Source organism: Theropithecus gelada, chromosome 3, assembly GCF_003255815.1.
Source record: "Theropithecus gelada isolate Dixy chromosome 3, Tgel_1.0, whole genome shotgun sequence".
Lineage (NCBI taxonomy): Eukaryota > Metazoa > Chordata > Mammalia > Primates > Cercopithecidae > Theropithecus > Theropithecus gelada.
In genome coordinates this window covers 105,105,613-105,118,273 of record NC_037670.1, presented here as the reverse complement: position 1 = coordinate 105,118,273, position 12,661 = coordinate 105,105,613, and the positions used below count along the sequence as shown (strand labels likewise).

General features: G+C 36.8%; 1 protein-coding gene and 1 pseudogene across 1 annotated transcript in view; both read left to right on the top strand.

The window, feature by feature from the left end:
• The window catches only part of GLCCI1 (glucocorticoid induced 1), a 131,094-nt gene that overhangs the window by 11,162 nt on the left and 107,271 nt on the right, over positions 1 to 12,661 (top strand). The gene's annotated exons all lie outside the window — the stretch shown is intronic.
• LOC112620271 lies at positions 670 to 2,529 on the top strand (annotated as a pseudogene).

Here is a 12,661-nt window from a genome sequence, read left to right as displayed (position 1 = left end):
ACATTAGTGCAGAAGTCTGAACTGTATTGTTGGATGTGGCTTCTTGTGTAGTAATGTAGTAATATGTAGTAATAATGTTGTGTAGTAATCTTGGGCAGTGATGCCTTGTGAAGCTGTTGAGATAAGGAGGACTTGACTTTGGCTAAATATCTGCTATTGCTGAGCTAGAATGGGAAGTGACAAACTTTTCATGTGTTGTGTCACCATTTACCTGAAACCTTGGTTGTTGAATGCACAGTGACCCATTTTTCTTTCTTTTCTTCTTTCTTTTTCTTTCTGTCTGTCTTTCTGGCAGTGTCTCTCTGTGTTGCCCAGGCTGGAGCACAGTGGCACGATCTTGGCTCACTGCAACCTCTGCCTCCTGGGTTCAAGTGATTCTTCTGCCTCAGCCTCCCAAATAGCTGGAACCACAGGAATGTGCTACCACACCTGGCTAATTTTTTTGTATTTTTAGTAGAGATGGGCTTTCGAACTCCTGGCCTCAAGTGATCCGCCTGCCTCGGCCTCTCAAAATGCTGGGATTACAAGTGTGAGCCACTGGGTCTGGCCCTATTTTTCTTTCTTATAATCAGACTTTACCTATTTTCAGTTTCTATCAACTTTTTGTTTTTGCCTTAAAGAAATATTAGCAACCTCCCCAGGGTTTATAGCCGAGGAGGAGTGGGTGCCATGGTGGTTCTACTGGAGACTACTTTGAGCAATGTGGTTGTTGATTTGTACACTGAGCAGCAGCCTTGCAACTGTGAACTTTTTGAGAGCAGGTACCACGGTTTAAGGACATTTGTGATGGCAGTGCCAAGCATCTAGAAGGTACTCGCCTGCTTTAATTTCTTGAGATTGTACAAAATAAAATATTACAATTATTGCCTTATTCACAGTGTACAAAGGGATTTTATCATACAAACTGTTGATCCTGTAGGGACTGGTCATGGAGGAGAGTCTATTTTTGGCCAATTGTATGGTGATCAAGCGAGCTTTTTTGAGACAGAAAACGTCCCAAGAGTTAAACACAGGAAGAAAGGCACAATGTCCTTGGTGAATAATGGCAGTGATCAACAGGGATCTCAGTTTCTTATCACTACAGGAGAAAATCTAGATTACCTTGATGGTACCATACAGTATTTGGTGAGGTGACAGAAGGCATTGACATAATTAAGAAAATTAATGAGACCTTTGTTGACAAGGACTTTGTACCATATCAGGATATCAGGATAAATTATACAGTGATTTTAGATGATCCGTTTTGATGGCACTCCTCATTTATTAATCCCTGATCTATCACCAGAACCTACAAGGGAACAATTAAAGAGTGGTAGAATTGATGCAGATGAAGAAATTGATCATTTCAAAGGAAGGTCAGCTGAAGAAGTAGAAGAAATAAAGGCAGAAAAAGAAGCTAAAACTCAGGCTTTACTTTTAGAATGGTAGGAGACCTACCTGATGCAGATATTAAACCTCCAGAAAAATCTGCTGTGTTTGTAAATTGAATCCAGTGACTACAGATGAGGATCTGGATATAATACTCTCTAGATTTCGGTCAATAAGAAGTTGTGAAGTTATCTGGGACTGGAAGACAGGAGAAACCCTCTGTTATGCTTTTCTTTTTCTTTCTTTCTGTCTTGTCTTGTCTTTTTCTTTTCTTTTCTTTTTTCTTTCTTTTGAGATGGAGTCTCACTCTGTTGCCTAAGCTGGAGTGCAGTGGCATGATCTTGGCTCACTGCAGCCTCTACCTCCTGGGTTCAAGTGATTCTCCCCACCTAGCCTCCCAAGTAGCTGGGACTACAGGCGTGCACCACCACACCGGGCTAATTTTTGTATTTTTAGTAGTGACAGGGTTTTGCCATGTTGGCCGGGCTGGTCTTGAACTCCTGACCTCAAGTGATTCACCTGCCTCGGCCTCCCAAAGTGCTGGGATTACAGATGTATGCTTTTATTGAATTTGAAAAGGAAGAAGACTGTGAGAAAGCCTTCTTAAAAATGGACAGAAGAAAACATGGATTTTAGCCAGTCTGCTACAAAGGTTAAATGGAAGGAAAAGGTGGGAAGTACAACAAGAGTGATTTAAAGGAGTATAAAAAGGAACAGAATAAACCATCTAATTTGGTTCTGAAAGATAAAGCCCAAACAGGAGGCAAAATATGCTGTTGTATTAGATGAGCAGGCAGAAGACTCAAAGTCAAGTCACTCACTTACAAGTAAAAAACACAAGAAGAAAACCCATCACTGCTCTGAAGAAAAAGAAGATGAAGACTGCATAACTATCAAAAATACTAATCCAGATAATTATAGAGAAAGTTTGGAGTTTGGTCACTATGAAGAAGAAGAAAGCTGTTGGGAGAAATGAAAGAGTAAAAAGAGAGACTGAACTCAGAACCGAAGTCGTAGCTGATCTCGAGAGAGGAATGGCCATTATAGTAATAGTCACAAATCCAAATACCAGACATCTTTACGAAAGAGAAAGGAGTAAAAAGGGACTGAGGCAGAAGTCCAAAGAAATCCAAAGATAAAGAAAAATCTAAGTACAGATGAAAGATGAAGAGGCAGAATTGAGTGGCTAACATATTCACCCTTGTCTAACTTAGAGTGCCAGGAAAGCAGATGTTCAGATTTTGTGTCAAAGCTTGTCATTTTTTTCATACTGGGATTATCGCCCTTTAAATTATTAATACTGATTATATAGGGCACTGGAAGAACTCAGCATTTTCTTTGTATACTTTTTTACAATAATTTTATTGTTATACATAAATGGTAGTCTTCATTTTTTGAAGTCTTTCACATTTTTACTGTTTTTTTTTAAAAAATGAAGTATTATGTACTGCCAAAATACATAAACATGTACTTATAAGGCAAAGGGATAACAAATATGAATATCTGTGTACTCATCAGCCAGCTTAAGATCTAGAATATTGCCTACACTTTAGACGTCCCATAAGAACCCTGTCCCTCTCAAGTAATTATTGGAAATTTGTGTTGATCATTTGCTTTGTACATAGGTATCTCTAAATGAAATGTTAATTTTGTATGTTTCTCAGTTTTGTATAGATGGCATAATGTTTACTTTTGTGGCTTTCATTTTTATTGCTGTATAGTATTACATGAATGCTTCTGTTGATGGACATTTGAGTTTTATTTATTTTTGTTTTTGCTGTTGAAACAATGCTGCTGTGAACATTGTCTATGTAGGAGTTACAGTGCTTGATCATGTGCTATGAGTATCTTCATTTGTATAAAATAATATCAAATTATAAAAAATATTAGACTTATAGCCTTTAATTACTATTCAGTTATGTTAGCTAATCTTTAGGACACTTGCCCCGTTGTACTTTGTATTAAACGTGTGGTCAAAAAATAATGTGTTTATGCAGATATTCCTGTTCAATGAAATACATGTTGTAGTTAACTTCTTGGTAAAGCAAACAATGTTAAATGAATAATACTTTGTGACTTTTCTTTTTTATGGGCATATGGAACACTGAAGAAAATCTGATGGCCTCTGACTATAATGATGTAAGAAACCATATAAAATTGTATGTAGGAATTTTAGGAAATAGGGAGATTTAGGAAAAGTAATGAAATTAATTATAATTAATACTTGTTTTGTTAATCTTAAAATATTCTTTTTTGTTAATTTTTAAAATACTTTATTGCTATAAAATGCTAACAATCGTTTAAACCTTCAGTGAATTGTAATTTTTTTATTATACTTTATGTTCTAGGGTACATGTGCACAACGTGCAGGTTTGTTACATATGTGTACATGTGCCATGTTGGTGTGCTGCACCCATTAACTCATCATTACATTAGGTATATCTCCTAATGCTATCCCTCCCCACTCCCCCCACCCCACGACAGACCCTGGTGTGTGATGTTCCCCTTCCTGTGTCCAAGTGTTCTCATTGTTCAATTCCCACCTAGGAGTGAGAACATGCGGTGTTTGGTTTTCTGTCCTTGTGATAGTTTGCTGAGAATGATGGTTTCCAGCTGCATCCATGTCCCTACAAAGGACATGAAGTCATCCTTTTTATGGCTTCATAGTATTCCATGGTGTACATGTGCCACATTTTCTTAATCCAGTCTATCATTGATGGACATTTGGGTTGGTTCCAAGTCTTTGCTATTGTGAATAGTGCCACAGTAAACATACGTGTGCATGTATCTTTATAGCAGCATGATTGGGATGGGCTGGGTCAAATGATATTTCTAGTTCTAGATCCTTGAGGAATCGCCACACTGTCTTCCACAATGGTTGAACTAGTTTACAGTCCCACCAACAGTGTAAAAGTATTCCTGTTTCTCCACATCCTCTCCAGCAGCTGTTGTTTCTTGACTTTTTAATGATCGCCATTCTAACTGGTGTGAGATGGTATCTCATTGTGGTTTTGATTTGCATTTCTCTGATGGCCATTGATGATGAACATTTTTTCATGTGTCTGTTGGCTATATGAATGTCTTGTTTTGAGAAGTTCTGTTCATATCCTTTGCCCTCTTTTTGATGGGGATGTTTGTTTTTTCTTGTAAATTTGTTTGAGTTCTTTATAGGTTATGGATATTAGGCCTTTGTCAGATGAGTAGGTAGCAAAAATTTTCTCCCATTGTGTAGGTTGCCTCTTCACTCTGATGGTAACTTCTTTTGCTGTGCAGAAGCTCTTTAGTTTAATTAGATCCCATTTGTCAATTTTGGCTTTTGTTGCCATTGCTTTTGGTGTTTTAGATATGAAGTCCTTGCCCATGCCTATGTCCTGAATGGTATTGCTTAGGTTTTCTTCCAGGGTTTTTATGAGTCTCTAATCCATCTTGAATTAATTTTTGTGTAAGGTGTGAGGAAGGGATCCAGTTTTAGCTTTCTACATATGGCTAGCCAGTTTTTCCAACACTTTTAAATAGGGAATCCTTTGCCTATTTCTTGTTTTTGTCAGGTTTATCAAAGATCAGATGGTTGTAGATGTGTGGTGGTATTTCTGAGGGCTCTGTTCTGTTCCATTGGTCTATATCTCTGTTTTGGTACCAGTACCATGCTGTTTTGTAGCCTTGTAGTATAGTTTGAAGTCAGGTAGTGTGATGCCTCCAGCTTTATTCTTTTTGCATAAGCAAAAGAATATTTTCTTTTAAAAATAAAAGAATATTTTCTTATAAGCTTTTGGATGTGCTGCTGGATTTGGTTTGCCAGTATTTTATTGAGGATTTTTGCATCGATGTTCATCAGGGATATTGGTCTAAAATTCTCTTTTTTTGTTGTGTCTCTGCCAGACTTTGGTATCAGGGTGATGCTGGCCTCATAAAATGAGTTAGGGAGGATTCCCTCTTTTTCTATTGATTGGAGTAGTTTCAGAAGGAATGGTACCAGCTCCTCCTTGTACCTCTGGTAGAATTCGGCTGTGAATCCGTCTGGTCCTGAACTTTTTTGGTTGGTAGGCCATTAATTATTGCCACAATTTCAGAGTCTGTTATTGGTCTATTCAGGGATTCAACTTCTTCCTGGTTTAGTCTTGGGAGGGTGTACATGTCCAGGAATTTATCCATTTCTTCTAGATTTTCTAGTTTATTTGCGTAGAGGTGTTTATAGTATCCTCTGATGGTAGTTTGTATTTCTGTGGGATCGGTGGTGATATCCCCTTTATCATTTTTTATTGCATCTATTTGGTTCTTCTCTCTTTTCTTCTTAGTCTTGCTACCAGTCTATCAATTTTGTTGATCTTGTCAAAAAACCAGCTCCTGGATTCATTGATTTTTTGGAGGGTTTTTTGTGTCTCTATCTCCTTCAGTTCTGCTCTGATCTTAGTTATTTCTTACCTTCTGCCAGCTTTTGAACGTGTTTGCTCTTGCTTCTCTAATTCTTTTAATTGTGATGTTATGGTGTCAATTTTAGATCTTTCCTGCTTTCTCTTGTGGGCCTTTAGTGCTATAAATTTCCCTCTACACATTGCTTTAAATGTGTCCCAGAGATTCTGGTATGTTGTGTCTTTGCTCTCATTGGTTTCAAAGAACATCTTTCTGCCTTCATTTCGTTATATACCCAGTAGTCATTCAGGAGCAGGTTGTTCAGTTTCCATGTGGCTGAGCAGTTGTGAGTGAGTTTCTTAATCCTAAGCTCTAGTTTGATTGCACTGTGTCCGAGAGACAGTTTGTTATAATTTCTGTTCTTTTACATTTGGCTGAGAAGTGCTTTACTTCGAACTATGTGGTCAATTTTGGAATAAGTGCGATGTGGCGCTGAGAAGAATGTATATTCTGTTGATTTGGGGTGGAGAATTCTGTAGATGTCTGTTAGGTCTACTTGGTGCAGAGTTGAGTTCAATTCCTGGATATCCTTATTAACTTTCTGTCTCATTGATCTGTCTAATGTTGACAGTGGGTTGTTAAAAGTCTCCCATTATGAAGTCTAGTCTCTAAGGACTTACCAATAATTTTAAAATATTATTCCATTATTGAATTAAGTGCCTCAAAATATAAAATATATAGTGCAGTAGCTGAATCTTTGATTGTTTGACCCCCTGTGTTATTCCATAGTTAATGTAGTGATTCTAGAGGCTTTAATAGTTTAGTTATGATTTTTCATTTATCTTAATGTTTCTATAACTCTGTATTCAAGGTAATTTTGGTGCATATCTGTGCTTCACCAGATAATACCATGTCATTTTTAGTATTCCGGCATCTACCATGGTTTCTGGTGTTTAGAAAGCCAGGCTTGCAGTGAATATTTGTTAAATCCTTACATAGCGTTTATATAGAGATTTCTGTTTAGCTATATATGTTCACATCAGTGATTTGAACCCAGCTACGTGAACAATGATTGTCAGGGCATGCAAGTCCTGTGAATATCTGACAGAGGTTAAAATTAATAGAGTATATTTGTGTTGTCCATTTTGTAAAAATGCCTAATAATTTAGGTAATTGATGGTTTTTATGTTCATTTAAGGCCTGTTATTCAGTGATGGTGGTGGAAAAACACTGATTTAGACTTTCACACAAAATAGAAGGAGCTGGGTGCTCTTGCTGGTAGAGATAGGTAGGATAAAGATGGGTGATGTCAGCATAGTCCACATTGTAAAAGATAGAAGGTAGTTTTCCACAGAGTGAGTTTCTAAGTGACATTTAAAGTTCTATTAAGTGAATTTTGATTTAGTGAGGCTCCATGGAATCAGCTTCTGAATTTTTGTTTGTTTCTTTGAGACAGGGTTTCACTTACCCAGGCTGATTGCGGTGGTGCAGTCATGGCTCACTGCAGCCTCAGCCTCCTGGGCTCCAGCAGTCCTCCCATTTTAGCCTCCTGAGCATCCAGGACCACAAGCGTGTACCACTACGCCTGGCTACTTTTTTAGTGTTTGTAGAGATGGGTCTCCCTATGTTGCCCAGACTGGTCTTGAACTCCTGGGCTCAAGGAATCCTCTCACCTTGGGCTTCCTAACTGCTGGTAATAGAGAGCCACCACTGCTGACCCTGAGTCTGTTATACTTAGAGAAACTAAACCATCCATGCCCAAAATTTGGTGGGCTCTTCAAATTAAAAATTCTGATGTTTTTATAATCCCTCCTAAAGACTGTGGTAATACTGAGCTCCAAGTAAGGAGAATGTGAATTATATATTAATTTGAACTTCATCGTAATGTCAAAACTTTAAACTGTAAAGCAGATTTTGAGGTGGTTATTTGCTCTACACAGTATATAACTTATATGCAAGTAAAATGATCCAATTTACAAAATGTTATTTATACAAACTTTTTAGGAAGTCAGTTATACAAGGTTGAGGTTCATCTGAGGTTGTAAAAACATATTAACTGAATAGTGTAATTTCTCATTGCTGAATAAAATGTTCTACTGAAATTTAGCAAAATTAATATCCTAAGAAGCTATTATAAATGAACATGAATACATCTTTTCCATTCCCTTTCTAGTCTTGAGTTTTACAATTCTGAGGAATGTGGTATTCAAATAACCCCTAAAAGGGAAATAACTCATATATACTAATGATTTTCTCACATTTCTCTGAAAAGATATGCTTATATTGGATAAATATTCCAAGACTTTTTCTGGAATATTTTGTCCTTATTAAAAAAAATAGTATTACTTCAGTTATAATTCCCTAGGAAATTATTCCTAACCAGCTTCATATTTCTCTCCTTCCAAGAAAAACTTTGACAAAACATTCTACTCTTGTCACTGTCGGGGTACAGAGCAATAAGCATAATTAGACTACAAATATGATTAGTGCTGTAGATCATGATTTTATGTATAATTGTATATTTCTACAGGCTGGTTTTAATTTATTGTTTCTGTGTATACTTAAGGACCAAGAGAAATGGTGTATGTATGTGTATGAGAGATATAGACAGGGAAGGAAGGAGAGGGAGAAAGAGAAAGAGAGCAATAGCATGCGCACCCTAAAGTTCACATTCCTTTTTCAGCAATCACTGGATAATCCCTGGCTCCTGACATTTTCTCCATACAGAGTAGAGGTTCATTATCACGTTTGCATAATACTTTAGGTAATTTTAATATACTGAGGGTTAGTGACTTAGGATTTGCTCACTTTGTATAAGATAAAACCAATGACGGGCACACATTTACCTGTGTAACAAACCTGCACGTCCTTCCTGCACATCTATCCTGAAACTTTGAATTAAAAAAAACCAGTGAACACCCAACTAGACATATTCCTGAATGTCTTCCTTGTGATTCAAGGGAAGTTTACTATTTATAGTGTTGTATTTCCTTCCTGGAAGCAATGCCGAACACCTTGATTAAACTGTTTACCTCAGAGTTATTTGGTAAGATATAAGTTTGTTGTGTGTGGATTTGGAGAAAAATAAATCAGTTTAGATGTAAATCCTTTCTTCTGAATCATATAATTTTAGAATAGCAATCCTGTTATCTGCAGTTTAATTTTCTTAAGAAATACATCATAATTTTCTCTGCTGGGGTTGGCTTTATAATTTTTGAGTGGAAGATTATGTTGGTATTTAAATTCAAACTTGAAACAGGCATTGAAAAGTGTAATTACTGCATTTCTATTGGCTGGAAATGGGTATTTTTATAATTGATACCTCTGTATGGCAAGTTAAAACAGACATGATCCTTACACATTCTACAAGTTTACAAATCTGAATTTTTTAAAGTATTATTATAACTGTCTTTAGATGTTTTGCTCATGGTTTTTATCTTCTTCTTTATCCTGTTACCATCTGCATAAAAAGTTTTAAAGTGTATTCAACCTATTTTTCACAAAACAGAATATATCATATCCTCTTAGTACAGGAATTCGTATTCAATTTACATGCTTTGAAAAAGTGACCTAGTGTGGCCGGGCGCAGTGGCTCACTCCTGTAATCCCAGCACTTTGGGAGGCTGAGACTGGCGGATCACGAGGTCAGAAGATTAAGACCATCATGGCTAACACAGTGAAACCCTGTCTCTACTAAAAACACAAAAAATTAGCTGGGTGGGGTGGCGGGCACCTGTAGTCCCAGCTACTTGGGACGCTGAGGCAGGAGAATGGCGTGAACCCGGGAGGCGGAGCTTGCAGTGAGCCGAGATCACACCACTACCCTCCAGCCTGGGTGACAGTGCGAGACTCCGTCTCAAAAAAAGGAAAAAAGAAAAAGTGACCTAGTGCATTTTTCTGTGTTACTGAGAATAAAACTAATAAAATTCAACAGATTTTACTCTATATAATTGCAAGTTTGAGTCATGTGTTTTAAAGATTCATATGTAATAAGATATGATTAGAAGCATAGTTATCAAGATAAGAGTATTGAATGACTTAAATTTACACTCAGAGACGTGGTACAGAAATGGAGTTGGTTTCTTCTTTTGTTGGCACGATGGAACACATTCTTTATGGTTAAGAGATATTCAGACCTAGAATGTCATTGGATTGAGTTCTTACTTCCTACTAGCATAATCTTTGACTTTTTCTCCTCCCTCATTTCTCCCATCCTTGTGGTCACTATATCTTGTCTTACCTCCTCAGAATTATTTCCTGAACATGGTGTTTTTTTTTTTTCATTCTTTCTGTGTCCTAATTATTACTACTTGCTTGGACTTTTGGAATTGTCACCTCTTAAGTCTTTTCCCATGCCAGTTGTCTTGCATCTTTAATGTAATCATTATACTGCTATAAGCACAGTTTTTCTTCAAAAAACACGCACACACACTGATTTTGATGAAAGATTTCTGTTGGTTCCTTGGTGAATTGGGGGTAAAAGACTCATCTCACTAACCTCCACTGTGTACCTTGTGTTCCTGCCAAACTGAACTCACTTTCTTTGGGTATATTTTTCCTGTCAGGAATACTTGTGCCTCTAATATACATGCTTTTTGCCTGAAAACCCCTAACTGTTCTTTGCAAACAGCTTTCAAATATCATGCTTTTCTGCAAAATATTCCTAACGTTTCCAGGTAAAGACAAGTGTGACTTTCTTTGAATATTCAAAGCACTATATTTACACCTTTACATTGTACTGTCACTATTTAAGACACTTGTCATCTCATCTGAAATGTTGGTTTCTTGAGGGAAGGAATTCTGGACTGTTTGGGATCTCATTGCCCACCAAATATATTTCTCTACTTGAATGTTTCTATTTCACTCTAACACATTGCCTGACATTTTACTACTTAGAGATCCTTTTGAATTGACAGTCATTTATTGATTGATTACAGAGTCTCGCTTTGTTGCCCAGACTGGAGTGTAATGGCATAATCATAGTTCACTGTAACCTCAGACTCCTGGGCTCAGGCAATCCTTCCACTTCAGCCTCCCGAGTAGCTAAGGCTACAGGTGCATACTGCCATGCCTGGCTAATTTTTTTTTTTTTTTTAAGAAATGGGGTTCCACTATGTTGTTCAGGCTGTTCTTAAACTCCCGGCCTCAAGTGATCCTTCCGCTTTGGCCTTTCAAAGAGCTGGGGTAGCAGGAGTGAGCCACCATTTTATTTTTTAAAATGCATATCTCTGAAAAGACATCCTTGAAACTCATTATCTTTGTATGAATTGTTTCAATTAGATTATTTTCCTCATGATATTAAATTGGGAACAACAGTACCAAGAGAATGAGAGTCTTCTTGGAGATGAGATGAAAATGATAGACATAATGCTTTTTGGAGAGAAAGTAGTAGTCTTTCAGTAAGATGATGTTTGGTATATGAGAATATAGTCTTTCATCTCCATTTGGCCCCAAATCCCAAAACTTAGAACTAAGGCAGCACTGGAGTCTCTGTTGACAAGAGTTTACAGTTTACAATAAGGTTTTTGTATTTATAATGTTAAAAGGATCCAGAAAGTTCAACTGGTGTTATATATTTTAATGTTGATGAGCAAAGAGTTTTTTTTTTCTATCAGGTGTATTGTTATTAATGCACACTTACTATCATCAGTTTGAAATTACATACCACCTTGCTTTGACAAATCTTAAGAACTTTTAAATAAGTTATCAGAGTCCTGACCATCCTTTATGAAAAACAGTGCACTGCTCTTCAAACCTATTCCAAGAGATCACCTTGGGGAATTATATATGTTTTCTAGTCTTTTTGAAGTCCTTTTTTTTTTTTTTTTTTTTAAATGTCTTTGGAGAATTTCATTTAGAATACTGTTGGAGTGAATCTGTCTTTTAGGGGTAGATGCGACTTTTGAAAATAACCAAATGTCATTAAGAACCTAATGTGGAGAGTAAGGTAGGTGATTAAGTTAGATTTTCTTATTTATGGTGACAGATTATGATGGTTATGCAATGGGAGTCACTTTAAAATTTGGTTCAGACTGTCTCCAAGAGTAATTTAGACAAATAGAGTTATTAATAATACAAAAAGTCTTCTATAGTAAACTGCTATTTGTTCACCTAATCCTCTTTTCTCTCCGTCTTGAGCCTACTTCTAGGCTGTAATTTCTGGCCCCCTTCGCAGTTATGTATTTTTTTCTTTGCTGACCTCTGCTGCAGTTAGATAAGGCTAAATGATAAAGAACACTTTCATTCTTGTTCAATTTAAAAATTCTCATTTGGTCCTCCTCATTCTTTCTTTTCCCTCATCTGCCAACTGGATGCAGAGAATCTAGCAAAGGACTCTGACCAAGGCCCTAATGGAATGGTGAAGCCATAAGATGAATGAAGTCTGAATTCCTAAATGATCATGTGAAAAGCAATCTCTCGGTCATAAAATGCATATTGGGCTTTTATTGTGATAAGGCACTAACTTTTTATAAAAATAAAGCTATAATTTTAAATTGTAGCTGCTAGCATTACCACCCTTACTGTACTTTAGAGTTTGAAGAAGGTAGTTCACTAGCTGCTGCTATTGGAGCCACTTTGAAAATTAACCTTGGGAGTTCCTGTCTTTCCTTATCTAATCTGTCACATTGACAAGTATGGTTAATTTTGTGTTGGCAGTGCCTCTGTCAGTACAAGAGACACTCCATCAACCCATTCTATGTTTGTGTTTGTAAAATGTCAGAGCATAGAAATCGTAGTCTTTTATATAAATGAGGAAAATAGAATGACAATTGGACCTGAATTCAAGTTGTTTTTTTCACTGTCTTGTACTTTATTCACAGTGATTTTAGATGAGTCTCACATAAAGAATATTAACGAGAAATATGGAGCTATTCTACTTGAGGCTCTTCCCAAAAGTCTGCTTCGGCATAGAGGTCCAGAATAGGCGATTTTAAATTTTTGA